The following is a 14,812-nucleotide window of genomic DNA, read 5'->3' as shown; positions in this document are numbered from 1 at the left end:
CAGGGAGGAACTGGGGACAATAATACTCTGCAATTTGGATTCCTGGGGTATAGTCAGGGCACTTCATATGGATGCTGTGGACAGCTAAAGCCAGAGACACATTTCCAAGGGCAGCTTAGTTCTTGACTCTCAGGTTAGAAATATCATACTTCATCGGATGCACAGGAATCCTCCACAAAGCTAGACTCTCCCTTACTATGGAAAATTTAAGAGGATAAATTGCTCAAGTCCATTCTGTTGCTTGTCCTCTCTCCCCCAACAGCTCCTGCCCCACAGCTCCTGGACACGAAGCTCAGCCTATTTGGCTACTTGACCTTTTCACGTTCTGATTTTTCCAAAGATATATATTTTTAAAATGTGCTGGAATATCAACTTCCCATGAGAAAGATTGCTCCCAGCTCCTCTAGAAACAGATTTTGCTGGGAATCTGTTCTGAAGGCATCTTGGCCACTATTTTACAAAAACAACTATAAGACATAATTTTGATAAGCCAAGTACTTGGGTTTATAACTCTCCTAAGACTAACACAAATCCCTGACCTATTAACAGACAAACAAATCCCTCAAAAAAAAATACACACAAGAAAGTTCTGTCATAATCTTTCCAGGAGGGTCTGAGCTTAAGCATTTGCCTGATACTTCAGTGTCTGGATTTTAGACAGTACAGATGTGGCATGCCTGTGTTTTGGGTTATTTTGAGTAGTCTCCTTTGGAGATTTCCCTGCAGATGAAGGGTGTCTTTGGGGATTGCTGAATAGATGGCTAACATTCATTTATCAATGGCATTTCATGTGTCTTACAGTCCCACATAACATCTTTTTTAAAAAATCTCTTTGACAGTTTCATACATGTACCCAGCATATTTAGATTGTGTTTGCCACTGATTCTCTCTCCCACCACCACCCCACTCCTGCTGACCTCCTCCTCTTCCAACTAGTTTTCTTCCTATTTAGTATCTTTTGCTTTGTTTTTTTCGAGACAGTGTTTCTCTGCGTAGCCCTGGCTGTCCTGGAACTCGCTCTCTAATCCAGGCTGGCCTCGAACTCAGAGATCCTCCTGTGTCTGCCTCCCAAGTACTGGGGTTAAAGGAGTGTGCCACCACTGCCCAGTTATCATCTTTTTCTTTTTAAGGCAGTATCTCCTGTAGCTCAGGATGGCATTGAACTCTTCACTCTTGATGTAACTGAGGATGACTCTGAACTGAAGATTTTCTTGCCTCTACTTCCTGTGTATCGGGATTAAAGGGCTTCGGCACCATGCCCTGCTTTATGAGATGCTGGGGATCAAACCTAGGGCCTTGTGCATGCTAGGCAGATGTTACCAATGGAGCTATCTCTCCAGACCCAAGATGTTGTTTAAGGACTGGTGGTGTAACCCAGTTGATAAATGGCTTCCTGTGTAAGCATTAGGTCCTGGGTTTCACCCCCAAAATTCTGGGCATGGTGACAGATGCTTGTAATCCTAGTGTTGGGGAGGTGCAGACTGGTACATACTAGCTTAGTCGGCCAGACCCTGCCAATAAAGATCTTGTCTCAAAAACAAAAACAAAAACAAAAAAAATCCAAGATGTTGGCATTTGAGTAATGGTCAAAGAGATTGGCTTCTGTACACATGTGAATGCATGTATACATATACACATGCACCCACATGCAAGAGCACACGAACCTCAAAAATTTTTAAATCTTAACACTAATCCCTGAGACTGTTTTGTTTTCTAGGTCTCAGTGACGTTTTACCTGTCAGTCACTGTCATCTGGCAAAGTAGAGACTTTTTGGTCAAGACGTTTTGGTAAATGCATGCTGGATATCATTCCAGTGTTCTAGATACAGAGAAATGGTGTGAAAAATATTACACAAGTCATTTTCAGGTGGGCTCGAGAGCTTGACAACCATTTTTCTGGGTTAGGAAAGAGTCCAAAGCTCCAAGCAGTGGGCAGTGTGTTTCCAGAGTCCAGCTGTGCTTAATGTGCTGTAGCAGGCGAGCTGGAGGCCAATGCTGAGCTCCATGGTAGTGATGGGTTTTAAAGAGCGCTATGCGAGAAAGCCGGCAGCGCCAGGCCCTGCCTCAGCAGACTGCTCGACTGACTCAAGGGATGAGGTTGAAAAGTCCACAGCTTCGTAAGGCCACGATGAAAAGCTAAGTTCTCAAATTGAGAATTAGGAAGTTTCATGCTGATAAATGCGGCATTAACATTATCTCCTCAAAATAGAGTAGGCACCCCAAAGCGTCCTGAGAAAACCCGACTAGACTGAGGGACAGAGGGACAGGACAGAAGTGACTTCAATACCATAAAACAATTCAAAGACAAGGGAGAGAGGTAAAATCCGATGAGGTGAACCAAAAATGAATAAAGTAGCCGAATTATGAAACACAGCCAAATGTCACATCCTAATGGGACATGGCCGTTGGATAATCTTGTCCATGTACAAATGTTACACAGTGTGCTTAAACACTCCTAGATGTGGAGGTCATGCATAGGATGCAGCCCTGGTTCAGTCAAAAGATATGTGAAGCCCTAGACAGACGAGGATGCTTCTAGAGGAACGTGGCATTCTCTTGACACTGAATATGTTTCATAAGTGGAAGGCACAAGCACAAAAGTATCAATAAATTATGGTGGGGTGAATGCATAAACCAGTGACACCGTCACTCATCATCATCAGGTATTACATACTGAACGTAACCATAGAGATTATGCTTCTCCATGATGGACAGCATAGTGGTTCCATTTATAGCAGCATGACTGCACACACAGGAGCACCGCATTGTGCTAGGACATTACAATGGCGATAATGGGACCAGACAATAGAAACAGGACAATGGCAAATCTTCAGCATCCTTACCATCTTAGGGGACCACTCAGCGCTGTGCATGTCATCAACTGGAACATTGTCCTTGTGTCGTACCTGACTATATCTTACTACTGCTAATACTAAAATGAACAAGTCATATGATTTTATCGTTGATGATGAATTCCATGTTACAGAAGGAGGTGATAAGGGTGTCTATCAAGAGATAAATAGTATCTATAAAAATAATCAGGTATGAAAAATAAATAGGAAACAAGGGAGAGGAATGAAATTTAGGCCAATATAGACTTCTCCTGAATCATTTTAGATGCCTGAAGAAAAGATGTTCCAAGAATCCTTTACGTCATCCACTTACCCATATTGTTATGCGTTATCAAATTATCACATAGCTACTGATACAAAGACTAAAAATGACTATAGGATATGCAGTACCTTACTAAAATGGAAAGAAAGCCAAAGAGAAGGTACTGTATGAAAAAAAAACACAGTTAAAGGAGCTAAGAAAATGTATTGTTATATATTGACTGTGAAGTGATAATTTCACAATTAACAAAAAATGAGTAAAAGAAAACAAGGTGGATGAGTCCTGAGGTTAGTACATGTATAGCCACATATATGTGTATATATAGATATAGATAGGTAGATAGATAGATAGATAGATAGATAGATAGATAGATAGATAGATAGACAATAGATAAAGTTATACATATCTATATATATCCAAATAAAAGTAAAATTGTATACATACAGCAAAATAAGAAAGTTCAAAGTTTCAAAAGCAAATAACTTTTGAATAACTTTAGATTTGGACATGATAGGTAGTTTTAAATTTTAAGTTAGAACAAGTTATAGCTCTGTATCATCTTGAAAATTTGGAGTATCTACTAAAAGAAAGGTAATAATTTGGTGGCATTAAACAGTTGTCCCTAGGTATCAGAGAAAAGACTTGGTGGACAAAGTCCAGCAAGCCTGATAATCTGAGGTTGATCCCTGAGACCCACGAAAAAGTGGTCAAGAGAAAACTGACTTCATAGTGCTGTCCTCTGACCTCCACATGCATGCCAACACACACAAATAAATAAAATATGAAAACTATACCCCCCAACACACACAAATAAATAAAATATGAAAACTAAAATCTCCTCTAGCATGGGTGGAATGTGTATCAAAGAGCAGAACAAAATGATTCACCGCTGTGAAGAAATACTATAAAAGAACATCTGTTAACATTTATTTTTATGTAAAGATAAGAAACAGGCAGAGGGTGTAGCTTGCTGTTAGAATGCTTATCTCACATGTGTGAGGCCCTGAGTCCTTCCCCAGCTCAATAGATAGATAGATAGATAGATAGATAGATAGATAGATAGATAGATAGATAGATAGATAGATGCAAGAAAATGATAAGCTATTAAGCAACAGTAATATTTAACCTACAGATTTCCTTGACATCTCCACCTTGTCCATCTACCAGACTTACAACTTGCTGAACAGAGTTCTATTCATGGGGTTGACACAAATTAGGATACAGATTTTTGTGATCTAGTTGGAAAGGCTTTAAAATGAAGAATGTTGATGGATTTCCAACTCATTAACTAAGATGCCAGAAGAAGCAACACACATTGATTGGCTTTAAGAACAACCACGGACAAAAGACAACAAGACATTCACTAGCTGAGTTTTCACCAAGCGTTATCCACAAAGATCCATGGGACTCACTGGACCCAGCCAACGGTGCACTTCTTCAATGACATGTCTTTCTACTCTGTCATTTAAAAGAAGAAGAAAAAAAAACAGATACCAAAATCAACTTATTATAAACCTATTCATGAACTTGCTATTTTGTGCATCATTAGACCAAGATTTTAAAACATTATGCTATTTATTGCCTTCAAAATTAATTCAAAAATTAAGGATTTCTACCAATAAAAATATGTCTTAGTCACACACTATACTTTCATTTTTGAAATGTCCATCTCATCCTGAGCTTAACTTTTAAGGTGTTTTACTTTTATGCTGTATAATATACATGTTGCATACCAGACAATGTAACTTTTTAATTCATATATACACATGTATACTGAGAGAGCATGATGGTTTCTGTGATAATTACAGCAGTACCCCACTTACTGGCTATCTGTAGTATCAGTTTGTTCTATCAAAATGTTTTTTTGTCCTCACTTTGTTCATTCATTCATTCATTCATTCTAGATCCACTGACATGACCATCAATAAAGTCCATGTATCTTTCTGCTGGTCAACAAACTCTCTGGCACATTTATTCCCCTACTCAGTTACTAGATAGCATTTCTCCCTTCCTCCCTCCCTTCCTCTCTCCCTCCCTTGATATTATTCTCAGTTTTTCTCTGAAACCTTTCCTAGACAGCAGGAAACATGAGGATCTTCCATTACTCCATTTCTACCCATTACCACACAAACTATAATTACTACTTTGTGCAATTGCACTGACATTTTATTAAGTCTCCATTGTTTTATTTTCTGAGACAGGGTTTTATGTATCCAGACTGGCCTTGATCTTTCTATGTAGCTAACGATGTCTTCAAATTTCTTATCCTCCTGTCTCTACCTCCCCAGTGCTGAGGTTACAAGCACAAACCACCATGCCTACTTTTTTTTTTTTTTTTCAGTGCTAAGGATGCTGGTGCTGCAGATCAAGGCCGAGTCTCTAACCACGTTGGACTGCGCCTCATCCCTCCTGGATCCCTCGACCAACTCCCTTATGCTTGTTGTGAGTTAACCCAAAATAAACCCCTTTGATTATCAGATAAACTCCATGGAATTGCCTTATTACAAGTTCAAATCTTCAAGACCCATATAAGGCTCAGTACAGAAGCACATGTTTGTAATCCTAGTGATCCCAGAGTAGCTGTGGTGAAATCAGAGATGGAGACAGGAGAATAATCCCTAGAACCTCAAGGGCCAGTTGCCTGATACATGCAGTGGTGAACAAGGGACCCTGTCTCAAACAAAGTGGAAGGCAAGGATCAATATCCCAAATTGTCCGCTGACATTCACACAGAGCTGTGGGGTGCACACATGTGCCCACATACACACACATTCATCAACACAAACACACAAATGAAAAAAAAAAGATATAGATTCAAACTCAGATCCAACCCACCAAAGCATCTTCATTGCAATGTCCATCTACATTAGCAGAGCCAGAAGTGGCAAGACTCAATGTATGAGCCCAACTTCTTATAGAACATCTGAGTTGACTGAATTCCTAGTTTGAGTGTGAAAGAACTTGTTTTAAAACTGTACGTTTCTCTCTCAATTTGACTAGTAAATGTTTAAGGCTAATTTTTAACGTCTTGGCAAAAATAACCACAACAAAAATCTCTTGTTCTTCAATAGCGTTCAGTGGTCTTGGTGTGAAAACAACCATGTGCTGTGGAATAATCTTTCTGTACACTGTGAAAATCTGTTGCTCTCATTGTGAATAAAAAAGCTGATTGGCTGATAGTTAGGCAGGGTTTTGGGGGCAGTGAGAATGCTGGGAATAAGAAGGGCAGAGTCAGAGGAGTCGTGAGAGATGCAAAAGGAAGCAAGATGAATGTCCTATGTTGAAAGGTACCACCACATGGCAGAGGGTAGATAAGAAATACGGGTTAATTTAAGTCATAAGAGTTAGCAACAAGTCTAGGCTGTCAGCTGAGCATTTATAATTAATATTAAGTCTCCATGTCGGTTATTTGGGAACTGGTGAGCGGGAAAGAAAAGTCCTCCTACAACCATGGTGGGCCTTCTTCATTGCACCAATTCGAGCATCTTTCTAAATTCCAAAAGACATCAGCATTTTAAGATTGTTTCTGAAGGAAGTCTAAATCATAAATCCATAAGCCAAAGCACAATGATGCATGCTTGCTATTATCCAGATCAATGTATGTATCACTCTAAGGATTTTTAAAAATAGTTTTCAGAAACTTGACATATACTTTTTTTTTCTATCGCCAGTATTCAAAAAGTTATTGAATCGGCAGCAATTCAACCTCATCACAGCAATGTAAAAGACAGCCTCTGTCTGATGTGAGCTGGGTAAGTGCCCAAAAAAGAGAGCTCTTGGTCCTATTGATCAGTCAAAAGGGTGGACCTAGAGGACAATGACAGCTGCATGTGGGGGAGTCTACTCTTACAAATCAGTGAACAAGGGCAGAAAACTGGTCTTAAAAATCTGCCCCAGAGCTGGGCAGTGGTGGCGCACGCCTTTAATCCCAGCACTCGGGAGGCAGAGGCAGGCGGATCTCTGTGAGTTCGAGGCCAGCCTGGTCTCCAAAGTGAGTTCCAGGAAAGGCGCAAAGCTACACAGAGAAACCCTGTCTCGAAAAAAAAAAAAAAAAAAAAAATCTGCCCCAGAGGCAGGTGGATCTCTGTGAGTTCGAGACCAGCTTGGGCTACAGAGCGAGTTCCAGGACAGGCTCCAAAGCTACACAAAGAAACCCTGTCTCGGAAAAAAAAAAATCTGCCCCAGAAATAAACAGCTTAAGCAAGTTATCTCTGCAAGATACAGTTAGTGAATCCACCACAATATTTTTGCTTCAGTTAGTGAGTTCACCTCATGCATTCGCTTCACTGTGGCCAAATTCATGACAGGAAACTTAGGGGAGGAAGGGTTTCTTCTGGTTCAGAGTTGAGTGAAGTCCAGTCTATCACAGAAGGGAAGGTAGTAAGTACACTGACAGGAATGTGAGGGGGCTGGTCACATCGCATCCCAAGTCAGAAAGCAGAGAGACAAGAAGGTTAGCGTTCAGCCCACTTTTCCCTTTGCTTTCAGTGGTGTGGGACTCCAGCCCCATGAGATGGTACCACCCACCTTCGGGGTAGATCTTTCCTCCTCTGTAAAATGCCAGGAAACTCTTTCACCATCACACCCACCCATTAAAGCTTTAAGTGTTTGTTAATCTAATCAAGTTAACGATCAAAACTAATCAACGCATCAACCAAGAGGCTGACAAGTTTCTCCCAACTGATGGATGGGTGGCCTGGCTGGGGCAGTGTTCTACCCATAGTCACTAAAGGAATGTTCTCCAGTAGGTTGTTTACACACACACACACACACACACACAAAAAAAAAAAAAAAAAAAAAAAAAAAAAAAAAAAAAAAGGCAAGAACGGGGCACCCGGGCTTGTGCTTGTCATGTTACCACTCGGGAAAGTGAGATGAGAGGGTTATTTGAGTCTGATAGGTAGAAACCATCTTTGGCAATACAGTGTCACCACATCTTAATAAAAAAGAAAAAAGAAAGGAAGTAGGAGAGAGGGTCAGATGGCTGTTTTCTCAATGACCGATAATGAAAGGTTGCCAATTTTCAATCTAATCAAATGTGAGCCCCTGATGAGGTCATTTGACCAGGCCGTATAGGGAAAGCTTTCTGTAAGGCAGATGCTCTTACAGAGTTTCACAGAGTCCCTGCTGCTCCTTGTCTTATTCAGGCTGTAGACACTCACATGGCCTGCCTGGCTCCCAAGAACATTTAGCTCAAGGCAGTGGAACACACTTCCAGCCCCTTAAATCCCATCTTGATTCTATAAAGACAGGTTGGTATGAATTCTTGTATGCCGGAAAAGATAGAAGGAACTTAAATCAGTTCTTTAAGAGCCGTTCCTACACTTAACACCATCTTGCAAACAAAAAGTGTTCTTGGCGTGGGATCTGTCTGGGATTCATCAAACAAGGTACTCTTGGGCTCTGAGTGACTTAAATTCAAACAGAAGAACATTCCTTTATTGATGAGGTGTTTGTTAGTGGGGGTGGTTTCTTATTACACTCAGGTTGGCTTCCTCTACTCTAACACAGACCACGAAAGCAGGAATCTTCTCATTCTTCCTCATAACCCCTTATAACATCCATATTACCGAATGTGGGATGATGCTTTTGGAATGAATGAGTGAGCAGGTCAGTGCTGGGCAGGCCAATATATACTGTGATATAAGCAGGGTCATTCTTTCGGTTACGTCAGCAGCAAGAAAATCCTTAAAATGCTGAAAGTATACCTTTCCTCTTTTCTTTCATCAGTTTCTCTCTGACCTTCTTAAAGAGTCCAGTGAAGGTCTAGTTTCCACTCACATCTCAGAGGTCAAAGTGTGTATTAAAACTAAGCCTTCACATTCATTGGGGAAAATAATCATTTGTCGCCCTTGTGATTTTATCTCCTTATCTAGGCACCCATTGGAGAAGAAAATAGAGGTGACTCAAGTCTTTCCTTACTAGCAGAGGACCCTTAGGCACCAAGTGCTGAGTATGCAAAGGGCTAATTGTTCTATGGAAGTCAGAGTGAGTACCGATCTAAGTTCAACAGATGAACTTATCTACTGTGCACACTACTCACACCACTTAACTTGACACGGTTAACAGTGAGCATCAGTACCAGCATCTCCATAAACTTGTCTGGAGAAATAACATGCAAATGTCTCTGAGGCTGGTAAGATCTAATGAAGCTACCAAGGTGGTCTTTGGATAACACTCAGAAGAAAAGGAAGTTAGTGTCTGCATCTGATATGCAGAATGAGACATGTTTTGGCTAACGTTCAAGGTTTCACCAGGCTCTAACATACCAGCAGGGACTTGGGTCAGGATGGACAGTTGTTCTTCGAGAAGCTTAGCCTTCCTGTGCTGGCTTTCTCTATCTAGCTCATGGTTCTGCTCTCAGATTGTTTTGGCCAATGTCTTCTCATCAGTATCAGTTTACTGTTGCTGCTGTAACAAAGTATTATACAGCTACCAGCTTAAAGCAACTTCAACTCACTCTTTTTAAAAAAATATTTGTTTACTTTTATGGGTATGAATAGGTTTTATCTGTGTATATGCATGTGTACCTCATGCAAGCCTGGTGCCCTTGGAGGTTAGATGAGGGCGTCAGATTTCCTGGAACTGGAGTTATGGATGATTGTGAGCTATCATGTGGGTACTGGAAACTGAATCCTGGTCCTCTGGGTGAGCAGCCAGGATTTTTAACTGCTGAGGCATTGCTCCAGCCCCTCAGCTCATTCATGCAGAAATATAAAATGAGTCTTAACGGGCTAAAATCAAGGTGTTGATGGGCTGGGGTCTTCTCGGAGGCACCAATGTTGTCTCTTCCTGTGTAGAGACCGTTGCATTCTATCACTTGCAACCTCTTTACTCCAAAGCTTGCCTCCATGGTCATGTGGACTTCTCCTCTTTCGGTTTCCTTGTCTCCATCTTATAAATACTCTTGTGTTTTTATTGATATCAACTGAATAATCCAGGGTAATTTCCTGAATTCAATGCCCGTGAGTTAACCATACTTTAAGTTCCTTTTTAACATATAAAATAACGTATTTACAAATCTAGAGTCTATGATGTTGGAGACTGTTATTCAATCTACCACATCTCATCAAGTCAACTTAAAATTTTTTTATTATTATTATTATTATTATTATTATTATTATTGTGTGTTCAAGAACATGCATATGAACATGCCATGGCATGCATATGAGGTCAAAGGACAACTTTGTGGAGTCAGTTTTCTCCTTCTACCTTTACATGGGGATGGAGCTGAGGTCACCAGGGTTACACAGAAATCGCCTCTATCTATTGATCCATCTCACTGGCCCCTCGGGCCAACTTTTAAGAAGATCCTTCTCTCCAGGAACAGGCACAGGGCAGCCCACATCCTCACAGTTGCTTTCATAGGTGAGCCTGAGGTTTTGTGTACTGGGAACCAGATAGAAGATATGGCTGATGGTAGGCGGGGTTATGGAAGGGCACCGGGTAGTGAGTAGTGAGGTTTGAGTTGGTCATGAAAGAGTGTATAGTGAGAAACTAGGAGAATTCGAGGAACACAGAATGGCAGTGTAGTAGACATGGGAGATTTCACAGAATCTATCTTCATATGGCGTTCAAAAACCTGGCTCTAGGATGCCCCTACAGCTAACACCAACAGTATTTAGGCCAATGACAAACATTCACAAAACATTTTAACAGGAACTGAAGTGCAACCGTATGTAAAGAGAGGAATGTTGCTGGGGGCTGGGGCGGGCGTCCCTCTAACCCTCTTGCAGCTGGCTGTTTGCCAGGAAAAACACAACTGAAGAGAAATGCAAGAACCCAGAGAAAGTCAAAACTAAACTGCAAAGATACCGTGTGTTATACCTCCTGTCACAAACTAGTGAGCCTGCGTTGGGCATGAGGATGATGGCGAGTGGGGATTTTATGTTCTGGATGGTGGCTCATGGGAGCAGTCACATTCAGCCATTACGTGAAAAGGCATGGTCTTCACCAGCCACTGGGAAGCCAGTGTCAGGTTTCAGAGCAATTGTGGGAGTTAACACAGCAAAGGGGCTGATGTTTCCCTGAAGAAAGCAAGCCAGAAAAACAGAAGAGTTATTTCTCTGACTTCTGGACAGCTAGGGTGAGCAACTGTCTCCCTGGAAAGAATTCCCGCTCCTCCTTTACAATGGGGGAGAAGGCTCTTCCATGGTGTGGGGACCGGTGACTTAGGGAGGGAATATATAGGATATATATAGGATATATTCCAGGAGGAGGAGAAAGGAAAACCCAGAGCATCATAAAGAATGGTGTAGGCTTGGCATGCACCCTGGGAGCACCAGTCCAGGAATGGAGGAAGGAGAGCAGGGTTGACAGCAAGACAATTGTTGCCACCAGCCACAGGGCAGAGGGCAGGATTGTGGGTCAGCCAATTGAGTTCATGGGATTTGCAGTCAGATCTGTGAAGGCTTAGCAACAGCCACACAGTTGGAGGCTGCGATTTTTGTTTTGTTTTGTTTTGTTTTGTTTGTTTTGTTTTTCAAGACAGGGTTTCTCTGTGTAGCTTTGCGCCTTTCCTGGAACTCACCTGGTAGCCCAGGCTGGCCTCGAACTCACAGAGATCCGCCTGGCTCTGCCTCCCCAGTGCTGGGATTAAAGGCATGCGCCACCACCGCCTGGCCGAGGCTGGGATTTTTGACTGAGGGGTTTGGTGTTTCCAAAACATCCCCTTACTGCCTGCTACATTATCCACTTAGAAACACGCCATGTTAAGTGTTCATCAATGATGCTCTGCTTAGAATCTAAAGACACCAACAGGTAAGACAGTCCTTTCCTGGTACAGCTCAGGCAAAGGGGAGTCTCAGCAACACAAATAACTACCAAGAAACAGGCCCAAGAAAGGATGCTCATCTCAACTCACAAAGGGGTCATGGTCTTGAAAGACACTGTACCATGAGAACTGAAAAGAGACAGAAACACACAGATCTGGCTTTCTGGGTCAAGGAAAGTATTTTCCATAACTAGTTTTTTGGTTTGGGTTTTGTTTTTTTGAGACAGGGTTCCTCTGTGTAACAGCCCTAACTGTCCTGGAACTCACTCTGCAGACTAGACTGGCCTCAAACTCAGAGATCTGCCTGGCTCTGCCTCCCGAGTGCTGCGATTAAAGATGTGCACCACCACCACCCAGCTTCATAGTCAGTTTTAAAGGGCCAAATACCAAGATTCAATGGCCAGAGATGTACATAGATGTTGAGAAGGAATTTGTAATTCATCTGAGATAGATGAATGACATATAGCTTCAAAGCTAGAGATTGTTTAACACTGATGCAGCTCTAGGAACTGAATAATTCTCAAATATTCTTTTGTCTTGAAAGTCCTTTTTTAAAAGCCCCCAGTTGATACTGCTTATAATTAGAAATAGTCTATGCCAAAGGAAAACTCAGGAATCTCAACAGGAACAAACTCTTCCCTGAGTGAATCCACCTCTATCCCACCCACTCGGTGGACTGGAAGGGAACAGGAAGAGGTTGCAGAATGAATGTTAAAACAGTACCACCAGCATGGAATGATTCACCCAGTGTGTTTATCTTAGGGTGGCTAAATTAGGTAGAACGTTCAGGTATTGTTCCGTTTCTTTATTCCAACAGCATTCTTTTTCTTTTTGAGATCAATAACAACAAAACACCACTAGTCTTTGTCATTGAAAAGGTTCCAATAGGGACCAGAATTTATTCCAGGGCTCTGTTCTCTTGAAATCGGGGGCAGGGGGGGGGATATTTACATCTGTAACATAAAATGTGGGTATCAAAATAAAGGACATGGAATGGCAGGAAGCTTTTTTTTTTTATCATGAATTTATCAAGGCTCATCTTACAGCACGTACTCTGAAAGTCTCAATTAAAAATATGTTGGATCATCAGTCATTTGAGTCTGGAAACATTTAAATAATTAAGCTGCAAACCCAGGCCACTCTAGTGAGTGCTCATGACTGTGGAGGTATCCCAGGTTTGTGCACCTCTGTGGACTTGAAAGAGTATCTCAGAGCCAAGTAAATGTAGCCCATGGGCCTGCATTTTAGCGCCATGCCTGGGACAGAAGTTACCTTAGCATTCCAGCCAGGCCTCTGTAGCCTGCCGCTCACATTTTCCCTCTACCTAGCCGGCCTACTGTGTCATTTGACATACTTACCTTAGTTCATACATATTTTAGTGACCATCATCTAATTGAACTTCTTAATAAAAACCCTTGTTCCTTGTCCACCTAAATTTCGCCTGAAGTGCGTCACACCTTGGGAAGGTTTCTAATTCTGTTCTTACTATAAAGAGTCTAAAATTGTCTTGCTTCGAAAACCTGATTTTGAAAAAAAAAATGTAATGGAAGAAAAGATTGACTTTAGGGAAGCGATGTTATTCATAAAAATCATTATTTAACTACCTTCACTTCAGAACGTCTGCCTTCGACCGATGTGTTTACACAAAGAAGCTTCGCTAAAACAAACGGTTTAGATGGAGGGGAATCCAGTGATGTCAAGCATCCCCACAGGCCTGACTCACTCCACTGCGCCACTATAGCAGCCAGCAATTCTGACCTGGTTAATGAGAACGAAACGAGGCCAAGCACTCTGTAGACGCTCAGGCCCAGGCTCTGCGCACATGAGCACAGCTGACTGCTGGCTCCAGACCAGGGGATGGCAAGCTCCGCAGGATGCCCAAGTGCCAGCCAGGGCAGTCTAGGCAAGGCCAGCAGTGAAGCAGAGCCCAGGATTACCCCCTTGGACTCTAACCAAATCTAGGGCTTCTCCAACTCTACCTCTCTGTGGGCAGTAGTGGCACCAGTTTTCACTCAGGAGAGTGCCATTCAGTCTATGCCAGGCCCTGTGCACTGTTCCATTTTCACTAGCATGGTCTTGTTGGTTTAAACACAAGGAGTTCAAATTGCATGCTGTTTTTGGTGGGCAGCTGGCAGAAACACAACCATGTTTCACAAATTAATCCCATCAGCATTCATTGAGTGTCAATAGAGGCTAGGAATAGAACAGAGGAGAGGCGGTCAGGAGTCAGCCATGAACGTCATCACAGTCAGGAAGACAACACGGATGCAATGTCAATGATTCTGATCAATAATAATGTAGCAGGCAAAACAGACAAGTACAGTGTTCTTTGGCAATGCTACAGCTATGTTAGTATCTCTGGTGGCATAGATGGTGCAGGGGAAACGTCTGAACAGGAAATGCTGTCCAATGTAAGAACATACATGAGAGGCAGGTATTGTTATAATAGAACTTGTACATCTCCTTTGCTCTGGTGTTTTTTGAGGCAGAGTCTCACGTAGCTTAGGCTGGCTTCAAACTCTACATAGCTGAGGATACCCTTGAACTTCTAAGTTTCTTGCCTCCATGTCATACATGTTAGGACTATAGACCTATACTACCACACTAGGTTTTATGTGATGCTAGGGACTGAATCTAGGGCTGTGTGTGTGCTAAGCACTCTACCAGCTGGACTACAGCTCTAGACCTACTTTTGCTCTTTTACAAGTCTGTTAGGACATATGTTGGGAATGGAACCTATGAAAATGCTCTACCCCTAATTTATGGCCAGAATCCATTCCAACATTTGGAAATGAGCTGATCTAGGGGAAATGTCTAGCCCATTTCATCTCTCTGTAAAGACTTCATGGGCATTCAGAATTTGAGTGGATCAATGATTTACCAAAATCAGATAAAGTAGGACTCATTTGACAAACGTTGGAGTGC

This window comes from Peromyscus eremicus, chromosome 8b (assembly GCF_949786415.1).
Source record: "Peromyscus eremicus chromosome 8b, PerEre_H2_v1, whole genome shotgun sequence".
Lineage (NCBI taxonomy): Eukaryota > Metazoa > Chordata > Mammalia > Rodentia > Cricetidae > Peromyscus > Peromyscus eremicus.
The sequence above is the reverse complement of the archived record's forward strand: the minus strand, read 5'-3'. Positions refer to the sequence as shown.